The 25,654-nt window shown below is 36.2% G+C and overlaps 1 protein-coding gene across 14 annotated transcripts in view; it reads left to right on the top strand.

The window, feature by feature from the left end:
- The window catches only part of LRRC4C (leucine rich repeat containing 4C), a 1,074,501-nt gene that overhangs the window by 837,600 nt on the left and 211,247 nt on the right, over positions 1-25,654 (top strand). For 12 of the 14 annotated variants that reach the window (XM_074336244.1, XM_074336243.1, XM_074336242.1 and 9 more), the window contains one exon: positions 8,392-8,471. The exons of the other annotated variants lie outside the window; for them this stretch is intronic. The gene's annotated coding sequence lies outside the window, so the exon portion shown is untranslated. The remainder of the gene's footprint in view (positions 1-8,391; positions 8,472-25,654) is intronic. 14 annotated transcript variants of the gene reach the window in all.

Below are 25,654 nucleotides of genomic sequence, written 5' to 3'. Positions count from 1 at the left end.
AACAAGAGAAAGGTTGAATAAATATATACCAGTTGGGATGCTCTGACTCTAGAGAGATCAAAATGTGAGATCTGAAAAAACAGGTCAAGCACAAGCAGTCTATTTCTTCAACGGTTCTGAGGTATCTAACTTTAGAACACACTTAATATTTCTGCCAGATGGTTTCCTGACAGAATAATATAGTGAGAATAACTTGAGTGTTGGACTCACAGGCCATGAGTTTGATTCCCGTCTCTGCTATACCACTTTACCTGTCTGAATTCATTTTTTAATTTATATAATAAGGATAATAATAGTACCTACTTCACAGGACAAGATCAAATTAAATCAAATAGATAGCAATGGGTATAATCTCCAATTTTTACAATAAATTTTAGCTATAGTTATATGTAATATTTTTACACGCAAGAAGATTTTAATAAAACTTTGTTTTCTGCTCCCTCCCTTAGCCTAATTTTGATCCTAAGACTTCCGGTTTCCATAGCCATCACCTCTACATTCCCATCCCCACTATAGAGCACCCTTGTCCTCTAACATAATTTAAGAACGCACAATAGCTGAGATCCATTTTGCCCAAATGCTATGATAGTTTATTTAGGAACTTCAGTAATTTGATATCTAAAAATTGTAGCGTAAGAATCAGGAGTTGGTCATTTGCATAATGAGTGATTTCTAGTTATTTATTTTTCAAGGCAGTGGTACCTTCATCCACTGTCCCAATGTCCAAAGGCTGAATTTCTGCAGAGCCGCTAGATTCAATATTATGCCTGCCAATGATATAATGGCAGCAGCAGCCCTGAGCAAGAGCCATCAGTGGAATAGAGATGGCTTTGTCATCAGCAAATGAAGACAGGCTCAAGTGCCCAAGCTCAGAGACAGCAGCCTTCCCCATGTACAGCATATTTCTATGAGCTCTAGATGATCAGTTTTATTCCCCAAAGACTGAGATTTGCTTACTTTCTTTATCTGCTCTAATGTAATACTTGTTATGATATAAAATTATCCAGCCAATTTTTAAAACTAGAGACAATAGTTATTTGACAATGATAAGAAATGCTGAAAGTTGGTAGCACATTTCAACATTCTAAATCGCCTCTACTTCTGTTAAATATATTGATGCATTAAATTTCACTGGGGCTGCAGTTGTTCTACAGCAGGATTATGGAATCGTATTTAAAGGCAGACCCAATTGGTTAATGGCAAATTTATGGCTGTATTTGCCAAATCAATTATCAACCTCAGATTGCCTGCATTGTTTCTTTCTACTCCCTTAATTTATTTTTTTCATTTTAAAATCTGCTTCAACTCTCCCAGCACATTGCTAAGTGGTTAATGCTTTCCCCAGCAGAGACTAATTCTTCTTTCAAATCAAATTAATCCATTGATTCAGGCTTGTGGATGTTCATTCTTTTAACCATGGGATGAAATGTGTATTGTACAATTATCCATAGCCATGAGATACTTAGACAATGCTTAAGTCGTTGTCAGGGAAACAAAGTGAATATTCAATTTGCTGCAATATTGAGCTAAGTGCACACACACATATACAATGGCTGTCAATCAGTTTGTAAAATGTGTGTCAGGTAAAGAGAAAATCTTTTTTCTCTTCTAGGGCATTATGAATTATATGTGTGTGGGTGTAAGTGTGTGCATGTGTATGTGAATACAGATTTCATTTGCGTTAAATTCCCAGCATACCTTCTGTTCACAGTGATAGTATGTTATGTTTTAACAGTATTTTTCACCAACGAGCCCATTGAGTCCAATAAATACTCCATGAAGTATAGAACAGCTACTATTATTGAATATATAATATTTATTTTGACGTAATCTCAGCAGTGAACTTCACAAATTAAAAGAGACAGGAAGGGTGTCAGATAACTTTATATGTATAACCTCAATGTTATCTCAATATTACCTCCCAACAGTCCACAGCCATATGGTGTAGGTACTGTTATCTCCACTTACATATAAGAAAACTAAGTCATAGAAGTGAGGTAACTTATCTATAGACACACAAGTATTACTTACACCCAAGTATTAAGAGCCAAGTACACAAAAATGAACATTTGTGCCCAGTTCTCTCTCTGACTCAAACCTTTAACAACTACACTGTACTACTTTCCTATAGATTCTGACCACCCCACTTTGTTTTCTAGATATTTCCCAGTGTATCCTTCAAACTGCAGAAGGGTTTAACCATGAAATTGTGAAAACCAGATCAAGAGCAAAGGATTCTATAGAAGATTTCAAACATCGACCACTACAAAATCTTTGCCTGATTGCTGTCTAGATTTGAATCTTCTGATTCTGATTCTCTCTATTTAGAATTCTGGTTTCACTGGTTTTTCTGGAAAATGACTCTCCCAAGTTTTAATAGAAGCATAGCCTCTTCTGTGAAGCCTTCCTTGACCTCTGAGAAAAACCAGGTTATTTCCCCCTTACGTGACTCTTGTATCTTTCATATGGCTTCATTGACACATAATTGTTTTCACGATTATTTTCCCTAGAGTCTATAAATTCTTAGGACTGTAACAGGGCACTTTTTAATGTGCATATTATAGTGGTTCTCAAGCATCAGCATGTATCAGAGTTACCCGGCACTCTTAAAAATACAGCTTCCTGACTCCTGCTCCCCCAGCTAGTTTGATTCAGTAGGTCTGGATGAAGCCCACAAATCGCATTTCTGACAAGTTCACAGTTGATGTTGATTGATACTGCTGGCCTGGACCACAATTTGAGAGCCACTCATGTGTCAGCTGACACAAAAACATGTTAAATGAGCACTTTACTCTAGACTGCCCTTTATTCCTCAGAACAAGTTGCTAATAAATTTTCAGTATAAAGAATGATAAACTAGCAGCCGTCAGGTTTCGTCTTCCTCTCCAGTCTTCCTAACCACTTATTTTAAATGGAGAGGAAGAAGCAGAAAGGCAGAATTTTAGCTTTACAAGAAAAAAGGAACTTCAAATTTCTGTGTCTTTTGCTTTGAGTCTTTGGGTACTTTGACACATTTGCTACAAATCCAAAAACTAATTTGGTTGCGTTATTTTCGTGAGGTAAATATCACACAACAGGAATTAGACTCGAATTTTAAGCATTTTATGGAAACCATTAGATTTAAAATAGTTGCCTGAGCCCCCATGGAATCAAAGTAATTGGTGTTCTTCTATAAAATAATTTCACATTTTGTATTATAATGGGATTGGCATGTTTATTTAAATAACCAAAATGACTGGTTCGGTAGCAATTAGTAAGACATAGTAGGATATTGTCCTCCTAAAACTTTGTGTTAGGGTCCCCTAAAACTTCCATAGCCACCTCCATATATTTTTAAGATACCACAATTCTTCACATTTTTTTATCTCATCTCCTATTCAAATTGTCTTTTAGGGACTGTTAATGTTAGTTATTTTCACATTACTATGATTTTAAGAAACGTCTATGCCTCCCGTGCTATTTGTTTGAAGTTTAATTCCCCATCTATAATAGTTGAATACATCAAGGATTTTGTACCTGTCAAATATCTGTCAGTAAAGAAATGGGAAACACCCAAGCACGTAAACACAAATGTATTTTATTTCTAACTCCATATATTTATACATCCCAATTCCATATCATACCTGACTTGAATTCTGCAAAATCTACTGTTACAAAGATTTATAATTAGTTCTTATAGCACTAACATGTTTTTTGTGTCTACTCTTTACTTTGGTTTTCCTTTCAAATGAAGGAATATAACCAGAATCATTAATTTCAAATTGGAAGGGGCATTTTTGGCTGCCTGGGAACCAAAGATCAATTTTTTCTGTTGTCTTATATCCATCCATTTCTTGGTATATGATCTGAGTTGATATGCTTTCTAATGATTGTCAAGATTTAAAGTTTAATGCCCTTACCAAGTGAATCCAGAGTATAACACTCAAAAATCTAACAGGCCCAGATTTTAAAAAACTCCATATATTGCTATTTATTGAGTTTATTACATGTTGTGGAAACTAAACTACTCCATCAGGTTTTCTTAACTTTGTATGACAGCAGAGTATCTCACCCACAGTGGTATTGACATTCTCTACTGGATATACTTTGCTTTGGGGATCTGTTCTACTCGTTGTAGGATATATGATAACATGGCCAGCCTCTACCCACTAGATGCTATTAGCACTTCCCCAGTTATAACAACTAAAAATGTTTCCAAAGGTTAATAATTATGCCTGAAGGGACAAAATTGTCCTGGTTGAGAACTACCATATTAAGAATGGTGTGTCCTCTTGTTTTCTTTTTGCTCATAAAGCTTCCAGGTTCTTTTTTATAATTATCTGTTCTTCCCCTGGGAACCTTTAGGATGTGTGTATCAGAATTTCTCCCAGAAGAAAAAAAATATAATAATATTCCAATCTGTAGGTTATTCTAGTTCAGGAAAAAAAAAAGACCAAAAGTTAGAGTCAAGTCACCAAAATAAGAACTATGAATTTGAAAATAATCAAACTTAGTATACTTTCTTACTTCCCACCATCCCCCAAATGTAACAAAATTTAATCTGATGATACAGTTTAAGAGAAATGTTGTATACATGGCCCACAGAGAAATGTACACTAACATTAAGAAACAAGCAAGGAACCCACCCATAAGTGGGAAAAATATTTTTGATGGCATAAATTAATCAATAGCTCAGAAAGTGTCAACAATAGGTTTCTTCATAATGATATACACTGTATAACACACACCATTGTCATCACCATTATCAAACAATGAGCTACGTCTCTTTCTAACTGTGCAGTTGGTGACTTGACGAGAACTCTGACAAGAATAAGAGTAAAAACTTCTGATGAACAACTACGAGCATATTGTGCGCATTTAGACTCTGCTAAGAATTTTCAAATCAAAGGCTATGAACTCTAGCGCAGAGCTATGATTTGAGCAACCTCTTTTATTTTCCATTCTTGTGTCTTCCCTTTGCCTTACATTCTCATTGGCTTCTCTTCCACTATGTTACTTATGAAACACTAGACACATGGTGAGGGTTTATAAATGTGATTTTGGAAATAAGATCTGCTAATGAATATAATGTAAAGCATATCCCATGGTTATAGTTTTAGGAATAAAACTATAGGTTGTGTTTTAGGAATAAAAAATTGTGAGCAAACCAACATGATATGTGAATGGGAAACCCTGACCTTTCTAAAGATGTATTTACTCTGTTCTTTCCTGTGGGTTCTTCTTTAAAGAAGCTACAAGTTTGTACTGCCAATTAATCTAAGGATACAGATGATTATGTAGGTAAAGGACACATTTAAGTCCCCTGACTCCAATACACACACACACACACACACACACACACACACACACACACACATTGAAATGCTCACACTTCCCCTGTTTTTGTTCTTGGCTGCAAAGCTGGTTAATCTCTCTTGGAGTTGATTGGTTTAAATCCATGACTGACAATCATGCATCTCCAGTTTCTCAAATGCTCTCATACTCCAAAGACATTCAGACAGATTTGTTCTCTGTTCTGCTCTATTCCCTTCTGGTTTTTTCCATATAAAGGCACCAGGGAATCAGATCTATAAGTTTCTTGACCTGGAAAGTTTCTGAAAAGTTACAGTGCTTGAGGCTGTTGACTAAAGTTCCATTCCAGCCTTGAAAAAGCTGACTAGATGGCTTATCATGAATAAATATTGTATTATTTTAATCTTGATTTTTTTGAATCTTTTAAACCATGATTGTAAAGATAACGCATATTTGTGAAAATAGATGTGAGGAATAAAAATGACAAAACACACCTTTAATTATCCTTATCATATTACTAACAATTACTTGCTGTGTATCCCTCTTTTCTACATAAGAGTATTTGTTGATAACAATAACAGTTGTACACAACGACCTTCCAGGACTGTCTTAAAAACAAATAAGTTAAATCATTCACATTTAAATAGCACACAGATAGTTACTTGTATTGTCCCCATTTCAAAAATAACTGAGACACCTAGAAAGTAAGTGACTGGACTAATGTTCATCGCTAGGAACTAAAAAGACTGGTATTTGAAATCAGGCTTCCCAGCTATGGAGACTACACATTTAACTCCCATGCTTTTCTGCCTGTCTACTCCCAGTAGCTGATCAGTTTCGAGAGACCAGGAACTGTCTGTCCCTATGTGTACATGAGGGTCTGCCTAACTGTTGCTGTGCATGGTAAAGGGAGAGATCAGAATTATTCCAGAAACTTGACATAATTGTGGTGTGGTCACAATAAAACATTGTGTCTTAAAATGCTTAAAATTAAACTTCATGAGCACACACGGCATATTTCATCTTGACTTTTCATATCCACCTGCCTCTATCCCAGTTGTATGCCGCAGAATGCCATTATCTTGGTAAAAAGTAGTGTGTTTTACTACTAATATAGATCTGGTGTTTCTTATAAGGAAAATACTAAATTTTGAAGCTAATGTGGGCTATCTTTATTTCATGCACATACTGAGCAGGGTCAGGGAAGGTTTGTTGATTTGTACTTTGTCATTATTCCTCCCTAGCTATTCAGGAGAAGGTTCATTTTCTACCTTGGTTAGATTCCCCCCCAAAAACCTAAGACCCTACTTATTTGGAGTGTGCTACCTCTCTTTCATTTGTAGGGAGCACTGCATTGTAATTACTGCTGCTGAGGAAGGGATATTGGAGTCTGTGTGCTGTGTAGTGTTATTCTTCCCCTTCTAAGATGGCATGTTGATAATAAAATAAAAAAGTGCGTTACCATGTACGACTACAGAGCCTTAAAGTTAATATTTAATAACTCAGTCAGCTATGTGGTTGTTCCCAGCTACTGGGTGTAGAAACCAATCTGTTACCTGATTCTATTTTATTACCAGAAAACTCTGTTCAGCTGGAAAATATGTTAGGAATCTCAGAAGACACAGCAGAGCTAATTCCTACAACGTTTCAAGAAGTAACATAAAGGAGTACAAAGAATTTAAACATAGTCGCTGGCCAGCTGTGTGAGGACTTTCAACCTTTCACTCAGCTTGCTTGTGCTTCTTCAAGTTTTCTCATTTGTAAAATGAGCAGATTGAAGAAGTGATCTCAGAGTATTTGGGATTCCCCCCCATCATTAAAATTCAAAGGATGTTGAAATTCATTGCCTGATGATAATTGAGGCATTTAGAGAGGTAAATAGTGTAGATTTATTAATAACACAGTAGCTTTTTCTACAGGATAGAGAGAAATCTTGGAGAGATTTAGCTAATTTCCCCCTTTCTGATGTTCTTTCTTTCTACTATGTTTGTTGGGTGTGAAATGAACTCCTAAAAGACGCTGCCTGGAATTTCAGAGTAAAACATGATAAGAATGTGGAAGAACTTGATAAAAATTCTTAAACGTTTATCCTTCTCCAGAATCTTTGTTTTTGTTTTGTTTTAGCAAATCTCCCCTTTGTTTTCCTGGCATCTATTAAGTATTCAAAATTATATATACTTTTTTTAAAAGATTTTATTGGGGAAGGGGAACAGTATGTATTTCCAGGACTTTATTGTGGAACAGTGTGTTTTTCCCAGGACCCCTCAGCTCCAAGTCAAGTTGTTGTCCTTCTATCTCAGTTGTAGAGGGCACAGCTCAGCTCTAAGTCCAGTTTCCATCTTCAATCTAGTTGCCGTTTGCAACCTTGTTGTTAAAAGCACACTAACCAATTGAGCCATCTGGCCGCCCCTCAGCAGCTCAGCGGCAGGCAGCTCAGCTCAAGGTGCGGTGTTTAATCTTAGTTGCAGAGGGCTCAGCTCACTGGCCCTAGATATTAAGTATTTTAATGATATGAATTTGCTTGGGGAAACTTGAAGTCAAAAAGTGCAAGTGATTAATCCCATTAAACAATAATCATTGAGCACAGGAACTGTAACTATTTTCATCTGACTTTGTATCTCCAGAGTCTAACACATTACATGGCACAGAGCAGCAAGTTAGTAAATGGATACTGAACGAATGAACAAGACTGATACTACATATGAGAGTAAAGACAGGCATACGGATAACAACCGTAACCACCACCATCAACAAAAATATTTATTAACTTTTCTGTATATTAGGCACTTTTTATTCACTATCACAAAATGTTAGTATGATTCTCATTCTCACCAGCAATGAATGAGATTTACCCTTGGTTCACCTCCTTGCCAATGCTTGTCATTGTTAAATGTTTTACTATTTGGCAGTCTTGTGAAGGGATAATGGTATGTTAGTCTGGATGCTAAATATTACTGTCTTTCATAACTTTATTAGTTATTTGGATTTTTTTCTTTCTTTTGGAAATTATTATTGTCTTTTTATCTATTGATTTTTCTATTAATATTTTTATCTATTGATTTTATCTATTGATATTTCCTATTGTTGTTTTTTTTTAAGGAGGGCACAGCTCACAGTGGCCATGCAGGGATCAAACCGGCAACCTTGGTGTTATTAGCACCATGCTGTAACCAATTGAGGTAACCCGCCACCCCTCCTATTGTCTTTTTTATCTATTGATTTGGAATAGTTTTTCTTATAATATGCATATTAATCTGTGTTAATTGTATATATTGCAAATGTCCTCTCTCATTTCACCACTTGAGTTTCACTCTTTATGGTATCATTTTATGAACAGAACTTCTTCATTTTAATTATCAAATTTAGCAAGTTTTTTTTGTTGTTGTTGTGTTTTTCTTTCTTTTTTTTCATGTTTTTTGGTTCTTGTGCCTAGTTTAATGAGATATCACTCTGTACCTCCAAGATCATGAAAATATTTTTCTATATTATCTAGATATGCTTTATCATTTTGTGTTTCAAATGTAGGTCTCTATTTACATGAAAGTGTTTCTAGTGCATGTTGTAAGGTAAAGATTAATATTTAACTTTGTACATATGGACACCCAAATGTCTTTACACCCTTGTTTAAAGACTCTGTCCTTTGATTCAAAAGATTAGGCATGGGTGTGGGAAAAACTAGAATACCATTATCACACATAGTAGGCCTTTATTCACAAATAATAGTTGCACATTTACTGCACCAGCCATAATTGGTTAGGTTATTCAACCTACTGTAAAAATAATTTTAAAAATCTGAAATACTCTGGCTTAAAACCAGTCCATAATGGGTCAGCAAGGAGTCCCTGCTAGAATTAGTCAAATGTCCCTACTCAATCACTCAATAGCCAGATATCCAGTACATGTGATCAGAAGGTCAGAAATGTTTGTTGCATGAATGTAACGAAAAATAGTTTGCCTTTCTGGTCACCAAATATACAGCTTACTGTCCTTTCTGCCAGCAACATATTCCTCTTTCTCTCTCCCCAAGAGAAACAATCCAAAATCCCATCTAGGCATATCACATCAAGCGCAGAATCCAGGGTTACTGGTGTGGTGGCCAATATGCCACCCCTCCCCACTCCACTGTCCTCCCACTCACCAAATATGTCCCTGTCCTAATCTTGGGAATCTGTGAACATATGTTACATGGAAAAAAAGATTTTGCAAATGTAATGAAGGTGCAACTATTACAATAAGGAGCTTATCCTGGATTATTTGAATGGATCCAATCTTAGAAGCCCTTACAAGCATAGAATTGTCTCGAGCTAGAAGCAGAAGGGTTATGATCCAGAGCAGATTTGTATGTTTCTCTGCCTGGTGCCCATTACCTGTTAGGAATTCATGTATCTCATTGGACAGACACTGAGAAAATCCCTAATGTCCTTTGATTAAGCCCCAATTTTGCTCTCTGAATGGGGTATTGACTCTGCTTTCCAAAGTGTTCTTCGTTCTCCGTCATCTTCCATGGCCTTACCAGAAATGGGCATTAAAGAATTGCATCTCCTTTGGAAATGAGCAGTTCTTCAGCTTGCTACCTGCTTGTTGAGTCTACAGGTTGTCTTATTGTTAGTCTGGACTCGTAGTTTCTTTGCTGGTGTACATCTCTTAGAAACTTATCTGATCCCATGAACCCAAAACCACAGCCACGGTTCTTTTCAATACGTGCCTCTTAGATTTCTAGACATGCTTCTAAGACCTACTTCTATATTTCTAAGTTTTTTAAATCCCGTATCCTTCCCCCTCTCCATCTTCCCCTCCACAACCTACCCAGTTGTTAATTCTATGAGCCTATCAGGCTTAAGGGAAAGATTAATATTTTTCTGAGCCACGTTGTTCAGTTGGGAGCCTCAACCTTCATTGTGTCTTTGTTCTGATCCATTTGTGTCTCAATATTCTCATAGTGCTTTGTATATACATCATCTTAGAATGGGCTATATTTTTACACATCTCTGCAAAATGTTCTGAACTGTCAAAGCCAGATACTTTGTCTGATTCAGCTTGCATTGGCATCTTCTAGCACATAGCCTGGCAAATTGTTGTTGGCTCACTAGGATGTATTAAACCCATGATTGTATCTGAAAGAGTTAATATACCCACATACTTATTTAACTCAGAAGGGCCTTGGTGGCAAAAACAAAGGAGTCCACCATGGTCTATAATCATTGACACTCTGGTTAGAGAGGTTATTGTAAATGAACTGTTCATTAAAATAATATATGATTACTTGGGCTAAAGCTGCAAAGTCCATGCCTCTGGATCTGAAGGAAATACTGTCCTGCCAATAGCATTGTCAGAAGTGTACAAAATGTGGTGGCTAGACATTCCCTATTTGCAAAGAACCATGTCCTCAACTTTGCAGAGCAGACATGGCCAAAGCATATATTACCCCAGCTGGACAAGCTTGAATAGAAGTAAATTGCAGTTTATTGTATTGGGGAATTGTTTGCAATTAAAACAAAAATCGACAAGTTCAGATACAATCGTCTATGGAATTTTTAAACTAGAAAGTGAGCAGTATGAAAACTAATAACCCAATGCTTCAGTTTTGTGGGAAGAGTGCCTATAATGTGAGTATTTTCTTTTCTTTTCTTTTTTCCATTGATGTGTTTGTGATCTAGCAAGCAGCACTTGTTATGTAAAAAATGAGTATCTCTGTGAAGGTTGTATTTAGACAGGATTCTTCAAAAATTCAATGTACAGTGACAATTAAATATGACTCATTCCATATTAAAACTTTGCAGAGGATTTGCTAAAATGAACTTACAAAAAATCAGTTTTAAAAGGTGGGCCTATAAATATCTAGAATGACTGAAATAAATTGAAAACATTTTTATTTTAATGTGTTTATTTTCAGATACTTAAAAATAATTTTATTTTATCTTAGAAACAATTTCCCATCTCTTGGAAACTAAACTCTCAATGAGCAGTACATACTCTTTCTTTCTCCCTTTGAACTCCATGCTAGAATGATTTTGCTGAAATATTTTCCTGAAATGCTACCAGCTTTGTATTACCGCTTGACTCAGAGGGTAGGCTGGCAAAATACCTCTTAATATGTCATTTTGATTTTGTGGGTTTGAATCATAGCTCAATGACTCTAAGTATTGATTGATTTTTTTAAATTAAATTCATTGGGTGACATTGAGTAATAAAATTATATACGTTTGTTTTAAGGTTCTTCTTTGACCTTGATATTCTTAGTGCATTTTGTTAAGGTTGTTTACAATCTGTATTAAGTAAAGTCATTTTTGTTGTCATTGTTTCCTACTTTCTTTTTTCCTCCTTTGCTAATCTAACTTCTGAGGATCATTTTAACTATAGAACATGCTCAGAATAACACCTTCCCTGATCATCTGCGATTTTATTTAAAATAATTTATTCTACTTGTCCCTACAAAAAATGTGGAAATAACCTGATCGATATGGAGTGCCCATAAAACATTCGGCAAGTTGGCCATTATTTTCTTTTTTTCTTTTTCTTTTTCTGTTTGATATGTACATCTTGCTTTAAATTAAAACTTTGGAAATAATATTTAGGGATCTGCTTCCACTGTTTAACCATTCCAATACCTATTTAAAACTACAGAATAAAATGAGATCATAAAAGAAAGGAAAATAATGGAATAAAAGAAGCTTGGGCTCTTAAAGTTCTCACTTTCCTGGCAGTGACTCCATAGCAGGCGACAGAGCTGATTCCATATAATTAGCACATGAAGTCCACTGGTTTTTATGTTGGTGACAGGCTTGCCCCATCTGTAAACACCTCTGAGCCTCAGTTTTCTAATCTATAAGAGTGTGATAACAATGCCTACCTCAAGGGATACCATAAGATTAATTACATGTTGTAAATAAAGTGTGTACCCTGTCTTAGCACACAGATGAAGCTCATAAAATGGTTAATGAGATAACGAGATGACTGTTAGTGCATAATAAGAGAAAGGCGGAAGGACTGTCATTTGCTACATTCATTTAGTGCAGTTTATATTCATGTGTGTTGATTTTTAAAATATATTTTTTTTCTACTCCACTATACAATTAATATAAATATCTGGGCCACTTTTTAGAATGCATCTTTAAGCCAATCAGCTGACCACAGTCGAGGGTCATAAATAAAAACACAGCTGCCAAAGTGATCAGTAATGTACAGAGGTAGAATGTGCAGTTCAATAAATATTGGAAATTTTGAATATTTGTTGAAATCCTGCTGTGTGGAAGGCATTATGCTAAAGACTAGGAATACAGATGTAAACACAGGCAAAACTCTATACTTAAAAGTTCACAATCTAGTCAGAAGAGCCATATAATAACCAAATACATCTGTAACTCACAGAATATTCTAGAAGATAAGTGCTATGGAGAAAAGGAAAGGGAGAGAAAACAAGTTGTAATTTTCAATACGAATGTCAGAGAAGGTCTCCTTAAAAATAAGACATTTTACCACGAGGCTGAGAAGATGAGGGCACAAAATATGTGAATATCTATATTCTCAAAAAAGGTGGTCTACGACATTGAAAGATGCCCAAAGAAGTTTATTTACAATGTTATGACTTCTGCCCTCTCTACTTCTCATGCTTGCCCTTCCAGCAATGCTATTTCCTTTTCTTCTCTTAGCTCTTATCCAGGTTGCCAGCACGGCCCAATGCATTTCAATATAATAAGACAGAAATCTTAATGACAACATTTCAACAAATATTAATGTAACATCAAAGTGTTTCACATTATGTGATTTGGTGGTGGAATCTTCTATGATGATCTGAATGTTGATTGACAATTAAAACAGTTTCCATCACATGAACCAGACAGGATAGAAAAATGAGTGTATATGAACTGGTATGCAACTATGTTGTTCTATATCAGTTAGAAATAAACAGCCAACAAATTTCTAAATACAGTACTAGTTAACTGTGTTTTCATGAATTCATTCATTCATGGATCGTTTACGGAAGAAGTTCAATTAATATCTGCAATGTCTTTGATTCTGTACGAAGCACTGGAAAATAAGGCAAAGGAGGTTGCTACAAAAACAAAAATAAAATATATAGTAAGAATGCAAGTAATAACTAAACATTTGTAGTATCAATTTTATACCTATGCCTTGGTTCCCAAACCAGATTAGAATCTCCTTCTGGAAGGAGTTGTGTATCTCTCTATTTTAGAAACAGATTTGGTGCGGTGATCAGAGTGATCACTAACTCAGTTCAAACTGTCATCATGCAATTATAGAGCTGGCACTGACTTTGAAAGTCATCTAGGCTATCCACCCTCCACCACCATACATTAGAACTAACAATACTGAGAAATGTGAATAGATATGCATAAGATGAGATACCTAGTTTGGTGCACTGTTTGAACTTGAAATGAGAATTTCTGGGTGCTATTTCTACCATATCATCCCATTTCGTTTGTTTTCCTTCTCTTCTTCCTCCTCATTAAAATGTCTTAGTCGGGAAATATGTGTAGATGTACATAATTTATGTATACACACGTACTAGATTTGAGTAACACACACATACCCTCACTAAATTTAAATAACCCCTATCTATTGCAAAACTTCCATTTATATGCATAATAGGGGTAAATGTTATTCTTTTAAAGTTTTTTTCTGAATCTTACCATTTCCCTGATACACATCCTCATAATACCCTCAGGTTAATGTCATTCATTCTGAAAAATCCATCCCGAATCTTAACTTCTTTATAAAGCTATTTCTGAAATCCTAGATAACAATATCTGTCTAGAAATTTAAGCCTATTCTAATCATTTCAAGTAGCACTGAACCTAGTACCTTGAACATAATAAACATTCAGTAATTAATTCTGAGTGAAATATGGATACAGTTTCTTATCCAATTAGACCATAATTTCCTCAAGGGTAGGAAGTATATCTTTTCCTGGTTTATATTCCCCACAGTTTCTGGTACAGTTGTGCATGTGTAGACGTATAACAGTTTAAGTTTATAACTGGAAATGAACTGAAGGATAATCTAACTTAGTCTCCTCATTTCACAGAAGACAAACATTTAAAAAAAATAAAATAAAATAAGTCTTTTTCTAGGTGACAGAGCTAGTTGTTTGTTTTGAAACTAAAATCCTGGTCTCATAACATTTAGGTACATAATTTCAAATTTCTCTATGGGTAGTCAATAAATACCTATTGAAATGAACTTTATAATGTGTGCATTAGAGTGTATGCAATATCTGTTCCTACTGAGATGAACTTGAATTATTATTAATAGTATGTATCAGCTTGCAAATTCAGATATAATAAGTAAAATGGAAATAAGTCTATACTTCATATAACCCACTCAGGTACTTTAAATAGAATAAATATTTGAAAAAAATCATGGTGACAATGAAGGTAATTGTTCTCACAATGGCAAGATTGGCATTTTTGTTCTGTGTCATGAATATCTGACAATCACCAGCTTGAGTCATCACCCATGGCATTTTCTTCTTCTCTTAACATACGATTATAAAATAAAAAAGGTCCCTCCTCCTTGCTTTGATGAATACAGCACCCTGCTTAAAAATGCTCTTTGAAGCTCCCCAAGCGTGCTTTCATTTTTCCCATAGAACCCACATGACAGGAGTTTGCCGTAAAGAGACATTAGGGAGGATGTACCATAGGATAGGAGAACCACCATTTTTAATAAAGGCCAACGTGTTTCTTTTACACATGAGAAATGGTGGCACAGAATGAAGAAGCAACTCCTCTAAGATTACATAGTTGGAAGTAGAATTGGGAAAAGAACTCAGGCCCCAGACTTAAAGTTTTGTTTTGTTTTTCTGTTTTTTATTTAACATTCCCTCATAGAGATGAAGTCAGGAAACAATACATGATTATTAGATTATAGTGACAATCTCATCATATATATATATATATATATATATATATATATACATATATATATATATATATATATATATGTGTGTGTGTGTATATATATATATATATATATATATATTTTTTTTTTTTTTTAAATCATACTTTTATTTTTGGTATATACATTAGACACACCATAATGTTTTAAACAGCCAATTACATTTTAAATTGTCACACATATTTACCATTTCCTGTATACTCCTTTCCTGTGCATAGATGCAGATTTCCATCTGGAACCATTTTCCTTTGCCTAAAGTAACATTTATAATTTCTTGTGGTTCCTTACTAGTAGTTATGAATACTCTCACATTTTGTAGTTCTGAAAATGATGTTACTTTACCTTTATTTTGGAAAGATATTTTTCCTGGATATAGGTTTCTAGGTTAACAGGTTTTTGGTTTGTTTGTCTTTTCTTTTTCAGTACTTTACAGGTGTTGACCCACTTTCTTCTGAGTTATATTTTCCCCAATAAAAATCTCTTGTCTTTTTTGCCTTATTTTAAAAAATCTTTTGTTCCTCTCTAGGTAATTTTTTTTTCCTTTGACTATTTTTTTTTATCAATAGCTTTAAGCAATGTGATTACAATGTGATTACAATGTGATGTTGTGCTATTTTCTTCATATTTCTCCTAATTTATTGAGCTTCTTTAACTAATTACTTTACAGTTCTCATTGAATTTGGAAAAATTTTTATCATTATTTGGAAATTTTTCTTTTTTGCCCATGGTTCATGATTCTGAGGCATCATTACATATATATATATGGCTTTGTAAGTTGCCTTGTAGGTACAAGGCACTGATGTTAGGTACTGATGCTTTTTGTTTATACTCTTTTTAAACTGGGATTTTATTCTGGATTGTTTTTATGTTTATGTCTTCAAATTATATTTGCATCTGTAATATCTTTTCTATTTTTAATACTATCCAATATACTTTTCACCTGTTATAATACGTTTTCTATCCTTAGAAATTCAATTTAGGTCATTTTTATATTTCCTACAGAATATATAACATATGTATACTTTTAATCTACCTATGGATATATGGGGCATATTTATAATAGCAGTTTAACATCTTTGTTTATTAATTATTTTATCTATGTCAATTCAGAGTCCATTCCTATCAACTGGTGTCTCTTTTCATTGTGGGTGATATGTTCCTGCTTCTTTGCATGCCTGATAATTTTTTTAATTGGAGGTCAAACATTGTAAATGTTAGAGGTTGCTGGATTTATTCTGTTAGTGTTCCTTCTGATAATGTGGATTTTTGTTTTTGGGTATAAAACATAGTACTTAGTATTTAACTTATTTTGAATCTTTTAAGTTTTGTTTAGTGGTTATGGAGCAGCCATTGATCTACAGCTCATTTGACCTCATCGCTGTGCCAACTCTCTGAGGCACCTATTCAGTGACCCATTTATTAAGAAGTCTTTCCGCTCTATATCATGGGAACATAATCTTTCCCTCTTCATGTGTAAGCAGCAGAGATTTGTCTAGCTGACCCTGTCTGCTGATTCTTTTCTAGACTTGATAGTTTCCTTACTTTCATGAGTACTGATCACTACTCATCTATTGACGTGCATAGACACTTGAGTAGATCTCTGGAGCTGTCTGTGGCACTCTCTCCTCTTTTGTAGTCTGCTTGTCAAATTTCAGACTTTTCTGTCTCCCTAAACTTTAAACACTTTCCTTACTTCAGAAAAAACAGGAGGCTTTGTTTGGATTTCTGCTCTAGGCACTATGGCCAACAAGCTCTCTCAAGTGGTCAGTTAGGATAGTTATAGGATCATCTTTTTTTGGAGATCACTGTCCTACACCGTGTGGGGTCCAATGTCTGAAAACCATTGTGTCTCAGTCAGTTGGGCTGACATAAACAAAGTACCTGAGACTCGGTACTTTATAAACAACAGAAATTTATCTGACCATTCTGGAGGCTGAAAATTCAACATCAGGAAGGCAGTATACTCAAGTTCTGGTGAGAGCCCTCTTCTGGATTCTTAGCTTGGAAACTTCTGCTTGTATCCTCACATAGCAGAATAAGAAATCCCTTGGCTCTTCATTCCCTTGAAAGGGCACTAATTCATTATGCAGACTCTACCTGTATGACTTCATCTAAATCTAATCACCTGTCCAAACCCCATCTCCAAATACTATCACATTGAGAATCAGGTTTTAACATAAGAATTTGGAGTGGGGTAGGGAGCACAAATATTCAGTACACAGCACTTTGTTTCATGTACTCATATTTTCTTCATTTTTTATTTGTAAATAGTTTTATTTTTTAAAGAATTTTATTAAATATAGCTAGCATACAATATTATATTAGCTTCAAGTGTACATCATAGTTATTCAACAGTACCCACCTGGCACTATATGTAGTTATTACTATATTATTGATTATGCTCCTTAAGCTAAAGAAGTGATAATCATGGTAAGTCCAGCAACCATCTGACACCGTACCACACTATCACAAGGTTATTGACTATATTTCCTATGCTATATATTACATCACCAAGACTTATTTGTGTTATACCTGGAACTTTGAACTTCTTATTTCCCTTTATCTTCTCCCCTTTTTAATTTTTCAGTTACAGTTACTTTAAAGAAGTCCCTTTAAGATGCCTTGTAATACTAGTTTGGTAGTGATGAACTCCTTTAGCTTTTTCTTGTCTGTGAAGCTCTTTATCTGTCCTTCGAGTCTAAATGATAGCTTTGCCAGGTAGAATAATCTTGGTTGTAGGTCCTTGCTTTTCATCACTTTGAATATTTGGTGCCGATCCCTTCTGGCCTGCAAAGTTTCTGTTGAGAAAGCAGCTGACAGTCTTACGGAAGCTCCATTATACGTAACTAACTGTTTTTCTCTTGCTGCTTTTAAGGTTCTCTCCTTGTCTTTAACCTGTTTTTCTCTTGCTGCTTTTAAGATTCTCTCTTTTTCTTTAAACTTCGGCATTTTAATTATGATGTATCTTGATGTTGGCCTCTTTGGGTTGATCTTGTTTGGGACTCTATGTGCTTTCTGGGCTTGTATATCTATTTCCTCTGCCAGGTTAGGGAAGTTTTCCATCATTACTTCTTCGAATAGGTTTTCAATTTCTTGCTCTCTCTTTTCTCCTTCTGGTACCCCTATAATGCAAATGTTCGTATGTTTGATGTTGTCCTAGAGGCCCCTTAAACTCTTCTCATTTCTTTGGATTCCTTTTTTTTTTTTTTTTTTTTTTTTTTTTGCTGTTCTCAGTTGGTGTTTTCTGTTACTTTACCTTCTAAATCATGATTCAATCTTCTCTTTCATCTAATCTACTGTTGATTTTTTCTAATGTATTTTTATTTCCATTATTGTAATTCTATTTCTAACTGGTTCTTTTTTATGCTTTTTATCTCCATTTTTTATGTTTCCAATCTCTTTGTTGAAGTTCCCCCTGAGATCATTGAGCATCCTTATAACAAGTGTTTGGAACTCATATCTGGTAGATTGCTTGTCTCCATTTTGTTTAGTTCTTTTACTGGAGTTTATTTCTGTTCTTTTATTTGGGACATGCTCCTTTGTAGCCCCACTTTGGCTCCCTCCCCCATGTTTGTTTCTATGTATTGCGTAGGGCTGCTATGTCTCCCAGTCTAGTAAAGTGACCGTACGTAGTAGGTGTGCTGTAGAGCTCAATGACATATTCTTCCTGGTCAACTGAGTTGCACACTCCTGGTGTGTCCCTTATATAGGTTCTGTGTGCCCTCCTCTTGTAGTTGAACATTGGTTGCTGTTTGCACATCAATGGGAGGTATTGACCCTCAGGCTCATTGGTTGTGAGGACTGGCCATGACTACAGTGGAGGAATTGTAGTACAGGAGCTGACCCTACAGAGCAGTACATGCTTTAGCAGGGCTCTGCTGCTTGGCCAGTATGCCCCTTGAGTGTATTGTCCTTGAAGGTGGTTGTGTGATGCTCCTGCTTTTTTCAAAGCTGACTACTGGGTTCACCAGCCCCAGGGACACCTGGGAGGGGACCTGCTGCATGCCAAGTTCAGCCTCAGCACATGCCCTACCCGGGGCCACACAGCATGAGTTACAAAGCAATCCACAGATGGCCACTGTTAACGCAATGCTTGGAAGTGACTCAAGAGGCCAAGTCGTGGTCTAAGAGCGGGTGCCACTAGTGCTAGGCTTAGAGATACTCAGCCAGAGGTATAGGACACTCTCAAGCCAGATGTTGCTTATCTGGGTTCTGTGAACCTTTGAGAGACCCTAGCAAAGTCTGTAGCTTGGAAGCATGAGCCAAGACAAGTGGTTTTTACAAAAAAAAAAAAAAAAAAGCCACTGGAAGTTGCTTGGGTGTGCCTGAAAGTTGGGTAGGGTGTGGACTTCAGGAATAACAAGGGGCAGTGCGGATGAAGAGTGTTAGCCACATTGTTGGAGACTCAGATATGACAACCACCTATGTCTGCATGCCAGGAGGGGTAAGGGCTCAAAAAAAAAAACAATGGCTTCTGCCAACTCCTCCATCTAAGAGAAAGCTGCTCCTCCAGCACTTGTCCTGAAGCCAGACAACTGAGTTTCTTCTTATATGTCCCTGTCACCTTTCAAACTGCTGTCCCACTGCCGGAGCTCAGAGCAAGTGAACCCGTCATGAATAAGTCTGTGTGCAGGCCCTTTAAAAGGATCACCTGGGACTGCAGTGGTCATTGTCTTATTTAGCCACAATCTCCCTGATTTTCATGGCCAGAAGATATGGGGATTGCCTTTCTCAGCACTGGAAACCTGGTCTAGGGAACCTCGTGTAGGGCTGGGATACCTCTCTTCTCCAGGGGAGACCTCTGCAGCCAAGATATTTCTTCCAATTTTTAATGGTCACACTCAGCTGTGGGGCCAGCCTGTTCCACATCTCTGCCCCTCCTACCAGTCTCGAGGTGGCTTCTTCTGTATGTCCTTAGTTGTAGGGCTTTTGTTCAGCAAGATTTCAGGCAATTCTCAAAGATGATTGTTTTGTAGTTTAGTTGTAGTTTTGCTGTGGTCGTGAGAGCAGGTAAGCACAGAGTTTACCTACTCTGCCATCTTGACTGGAACTCCTCTTCTATTTTTTTTATGGGGATGCATAAAATGTTTAGGATTAAATCTGATTTAAATTGCTTGTTGTTTAAATCTAGATACCATGTTTCCCCGAAAATAAGATCTACCCCCAAAATAAGCCCCAGTTAAGATCATCAGGCAGACGGACACATTTAGTATGTTATGACGATGTTCCAGAAGAAGATGACATGACTGTATTTGAATAAATGTAGATTGTCATATATGAAAAAATAAGACATCTCCTGAAAATATGCCCTACTGCACCTTTTGAAGCAAAAATTAATATAAGACCCGGTCTTATTTTGGGGGAAGTACGGTATAAGACCCAGTCTGATTTTCAGGGAAACAGTAGTAGTCAGTTTAATTTTCAGCAAGTGCTGCTTTAATATTTTTTAACCCTCAGTCAATAGGCTCTCAAAAATATGCCATATTAGATATGGGTGAGGTGTGAATTTCATTTTTTTTTTCCTAAATCTCATAGGCATTACTGTATCTAATTAGGAGAGACTATTCCAAAGGTACTGGTCATTCTTTCAATCTTGATTCTGATTTTCAATTAGATGAGTTTAGGATGGCATAAACTGTTCATGGAAATAGAGTAAAAGAGATAAGGCTGGTCAAGGGGTTGACTCAGATTGTTTACAATCATAACTGCTTTGTTAGAGAACCTGGATTGTATCCTGTAGTGAGTGAAACCAAGAGATTTTGAAGCAGGAAGACGTTCTTATCACAAAGGATAAGAGGATTAATCTGGCCATAAAATAAACTCAGATGGGAAGATTGGAGGCAAGGATGCTTAGAAGGTATAGCTGATTCTAGGCATAAGACAAGGGCCTGAATTAGCACTGTGCTGTTTTGTGTACACATCCCAATTAAATTAAGGGATGAGCGTATTGACAAGCAGTGAAATGAACACTGAGTCCCCATTGCAAATAATGGATGGCTTTGGGAAAAAAAATGTTATCTATCCTGAAGAAACTGAACTCATACTACTGAGAAGTTCAAAATGAAATGACAGCTTATTTACCAAGCAACCAGGATGTGACATGCACTTCTACCACCTGGATTGTTCCCCAGAGCAGAGTCTTGTTCTGTCTCTGGCACAGAAGATGCAATGTTTGGCTTGCAGAGTATGCCAGTTTTTGATTCTAACCAAGGCCACTTAGGAATGCTGAGCTTTTGAGATGAGCACATGTATCTAGATCATTTTCCAATAATGAATTACTTATTTTGTGTCACTTGCCAACACCTTTCCTTAAACCTAGCTAGTACATTACCTAGAAGAAAAACACCAGCTTTACTTTTTCTCTTACACATTTTGTAAAATTGACTTGTATTTTTGTTAAACAGAAGGAGCTTAATTAAACTGGCTCTTTCACTTGATGAAAATCATTAGCATGAGGCAAATAAAATACTTATGTTTGTGTGGGAAGAAGCATGAGCAGGAGACTCAGTAGAAACTCAAAGCATCCGCCAACTCATATTTGAGAATTTTTGATTAGAAAAATAAAACTGCTTCTTTGGTGCCTTCCCAAGACCAGGTCTAAAATTTTTTCTTTTCTTTTCTTTTTTTTTGCTTGTTAACTATGAAAAAAAAAGAAAAAAGAAAAAAGAAAAAAAAAAGAAAAGAAAAAAGGAGTACAGAGTGTTTTCTAAAAGGTAAAGGGAACAATTTTGTGTGGAACAGAAAGATGCCCAGTGGTTTTCTATAGGTGCACATGCATTTTTGCAAAATATTGGATGATAACATACAAGGCGATCTGTCTGAGGGACCACATCAGTAATCATTATTAAACAGGCATCCTACGATAGGAGAGAGAAGGCTGTATTTAGAGTCAGGAGAGGGGAGCTTGATTTAAGTTTGTAAATTTTGATTATCTTCATGATCCTGGGCTAATCACCTCACCTCTCAAGCCATCACTTCTCTTATCTCTAAAATAGGAAGACTGGACATAATTTGAGCTAAAGTGCCTTTTACTTCTAACTTATTGTGATTCTTTGTTTCATGCCTAGGACATTTAGTCCTTCACGTGCAAATGGAGGGGAATGCTTCATGGGCTTTGAAGAACTCAGTGGGCAGGCTTGCTGAGTGTGGATACACTGTGAATGTGTTTCATGACTCAGAGAGGGAGGGAGAGAGGGGGAGAGAGAGACAGACAGACAGACAGACAGATAAAGAGACAGAGAGACAGAGAGTACGAGAGAGAGAGAGAGAGCAAGACAGAAACAAGTTTTCTGTTTTTTGTTAAGATATACATTTGTTAAGAAACTATTTTTTGCTGGTTAATGGAGTTTTACAGAGGGAAATAAATGATTTGTGTCTATTAAAGAAGCAAGAGCAACAACTGCACATTTTTGAGAGCCCCATTAAATGTGTTCTGTTTCTTGCACTTTCTCTGTTCATTTGGGTGAGAACTGAAGTGCACAGTAAAAGGCTGAATTAAGTGAAGGCTAAATGAACCAATTAATTTTTTTTCCCTCTCCAATACAATGAAGGTGCCAAGCAGAATGCAGAGCAGCCTAAAGTTGGCCCTTGCATGTCTCCTAATGTGACAGGCACAGATTTCACATCCCTGTTCCCCTCCAGTCTCAGAGCTGTATACATACCCAAAGTAAAAGGCTTTGACCATAAAATATCATTTTATTTTAAACGAAGTAGCAATCACACTGAATACATGAATTTCTCCCAGCCTCCTGTTTTGGCCGAACATTGGTCTTTAGTGTTCTCAACCCAAAAAAGCTTCGGTACGAACCTTAAAATTTTTGATGATGCTTTCATCTCTAAAGATCATTGATGTATTCCTAAATTTCTCAACATTTTTTCAAGAATTTAAGAGAAAGCCATAGAGTACGTGATTTATAGTGTATCCATAGACTTTGGATTCAGACGGAGCTGATGTCTAAAGCAGTTTTGTGACCTTGAGCAAGTTACTTAACATCTCTGAACTTAAGTTTCCTCATCTGCAGAATAGTGTAATAATAATCTTTCTTTAGACAGTTACTGTAATTATTGCATAAGATACTTCATTTCAAATAATTAACAAAATGTGAAGCACATATTCAGTACTCAGGAAATGCAAGTTGTCATTATGTTCTCCCCATTCTGGGAAGTCATATCATATGGGTTCCTTGCTGTATAATGTGATAAATAGTTCACCTCAAAGGCAAAAGAAAGATCCCTGAGACCAAGGGACCCTATATAGCTGATATTGGCGTTTCACTGTATGTTATTTTATCAGGATGTACCACATTTCTTTCGCCCCATGATCACACACAGTCATATTCTTGCACAGGCACAATGAGACATGATCCCCTGATAACCTAGGCAAGAGAACGATGTGGTGTGGCAGGCTGCTTAAGTTCGACCTCTCTCCTCAGCAGCCAGACACTGAAGCTCTTTCTGCCTCATTAACATCCCTGAAATTGGAATAACACCAATCTCATAAGTAATTGTGAGGGGAAATGAGTTAATGTAAGTATCTCTTTAAAACAAACCAACAAACAAAAACAAATACTTACTGTAGTGCACATTATATCCCAGGAACTCCTCTAAGTGTTTATGATACTAACTTATTTAACCGTTATCACAATAGGGGTGTCCAGGGGTTGTCTCCTTCTGGCTCATGAGAGCCAATTATTAAATTAAATACTCAAGAGTTTTCGTGAGCTGTTTGCTAAATTATTGGTGACTTCGATTAAGCATTGCTATGAGTGTTTACACCGTAGAAATTGGCAGACACACACATCACTGAACAACCTTATGAGGCAGACACTGTTATCACCAACCCTGTTTTACAGCTAAGACAACTGAAATATAAGCAACTTGGCCAACAGTCATGGTGAATGCCAGCGATGACATTCAAACAGATGCAGTCTGTCTTCTAAGTTTATGCACTTAACCTCTACATTAGTTTCAAACACTGCATATAAGTGCTCAATAAATATTAGAAATTATTAGCACTGAGAAAGCATTTCCTACACTGCTTTCCTGTCTTCCTGTTTCTCTCTTCCTGCACATTTTCCACATAATTCAGGTCTTGACCTTGGGTGTGTAGGAAGGACCTACATATTGCTATTGATATTATTATCTTTTTTTTTTTATTTCCAAAATACATTGAAATCATTAGAAAGAACTACAGAGTTAAATCATCGAGTCTCTTTAGTATGCATTTCAGTGGAGGAAGTAATATAGTTGTGTAGATAGTGGTCCGAACTGTTGGGAGCATGGTTGAAGATGCCATTTGTGAGAATACCCCCATTCCTGTTGCAAATGAAACAAAGTCTATAGGAAGAAAGAGTGAAAGTCCAGAACTTCCATCTAGCCTTTACTTTACTCTGCAGAATGTTTCTGTGTCTAAGCTCCCAGAAGTACATTGGCTCCAGAACTGTGTCATTTCTTCTTTAAGTTTACACTAATTGGTTGTGATTTTGGATTTAGGTGGTCTGAGAGACAAGCTCAGCTGTGCCACTCGTGAGCTGTGGGACCTGTGGAATAATAAATATGCTAAGTCTGTTTCTTCATGAGTAAAATGCAAATAGTGGCAATACCTATTTTTATAGCTTGAGGTGATACCTGAAGCTGACAATGCAATGTGAGAGTTGTAAACTAGGAATCAATGTGCGAATATCGAGGCAGTGACGTGAACAGAGACCATGCTGCTACACTCATGTGGAAGCTTACACTCTCTTTCTGAGATCAAGCATCAGACACATCAACAGTTACTGAGCATTTATGTACTAGACTTTGCAATGAACTGGGGATTCCAAGATGTCCCTCAAAAGTCCTTCACTTTAAGGTATTTAGAGACTATAAAGATAAAAAATCACATATAGTTAACTTTAATAAGTGCTGGAGCAACTCAGCATATGGAATGAGTTATTCTTCCATGAAGTGTTAGCAGTTATTCGAGAAGAGCCATCAGAGTGCCTAATATACAAGGTAGTATGGTCATTCTAGATAGCGACTCACTAAACCTAAATCCAGAAAGTTAAAAGAGCCTAGCTCATTTGGGGAAGTACTCTGGCATGGACAAGCTTTACAAGTCTGGCTGGAACCATAAAATTACTAACTGTGAACTTCTGACCCATGTGTCATTTAATATTTAACCTTCAATTTCACCTTGCCTTATTAAGGATGTTCTTTTTATTTTCAAAGTATGAAGAGGTAGACACATTCAAGAACTGGTAACACTTGGATTTTACATATAATAAAAGCTTTAATTTCCTCCCTTTATTATTTTAATTACAACATAATGCACGTATACACCCTCACTCTTAAAATATTCAAGCATGCAAAATATAAAGAAAACATGAAAATCGCCACATCAGTCTCACAATTTCTTTTCCAAAGTGTGTTGTGGTTAACTCTTAATGGAAATTCTCCCAGTACA

The sequence above is a fragment of the Rhinolophus sinicus genome, linkage group LG06, assembly GCF_036562045.2.
Source record: "Rhinolophus sinicus isolate RSC01 linkage group LG06, ASM3656204v1, whole genome shotgun sequence".
NCBI classification, from domain to species: Eukaryota; Metazoa; Chordata; class Mammalia; order Chiroptera; family Rhinolophidae; genus Rhinolophus; species Rhinolophus sinicus.
Note: the sequence above shows the minus strand (reverse complement) of the source record. Positions and strands in the feature narration are given on the sequence as shown.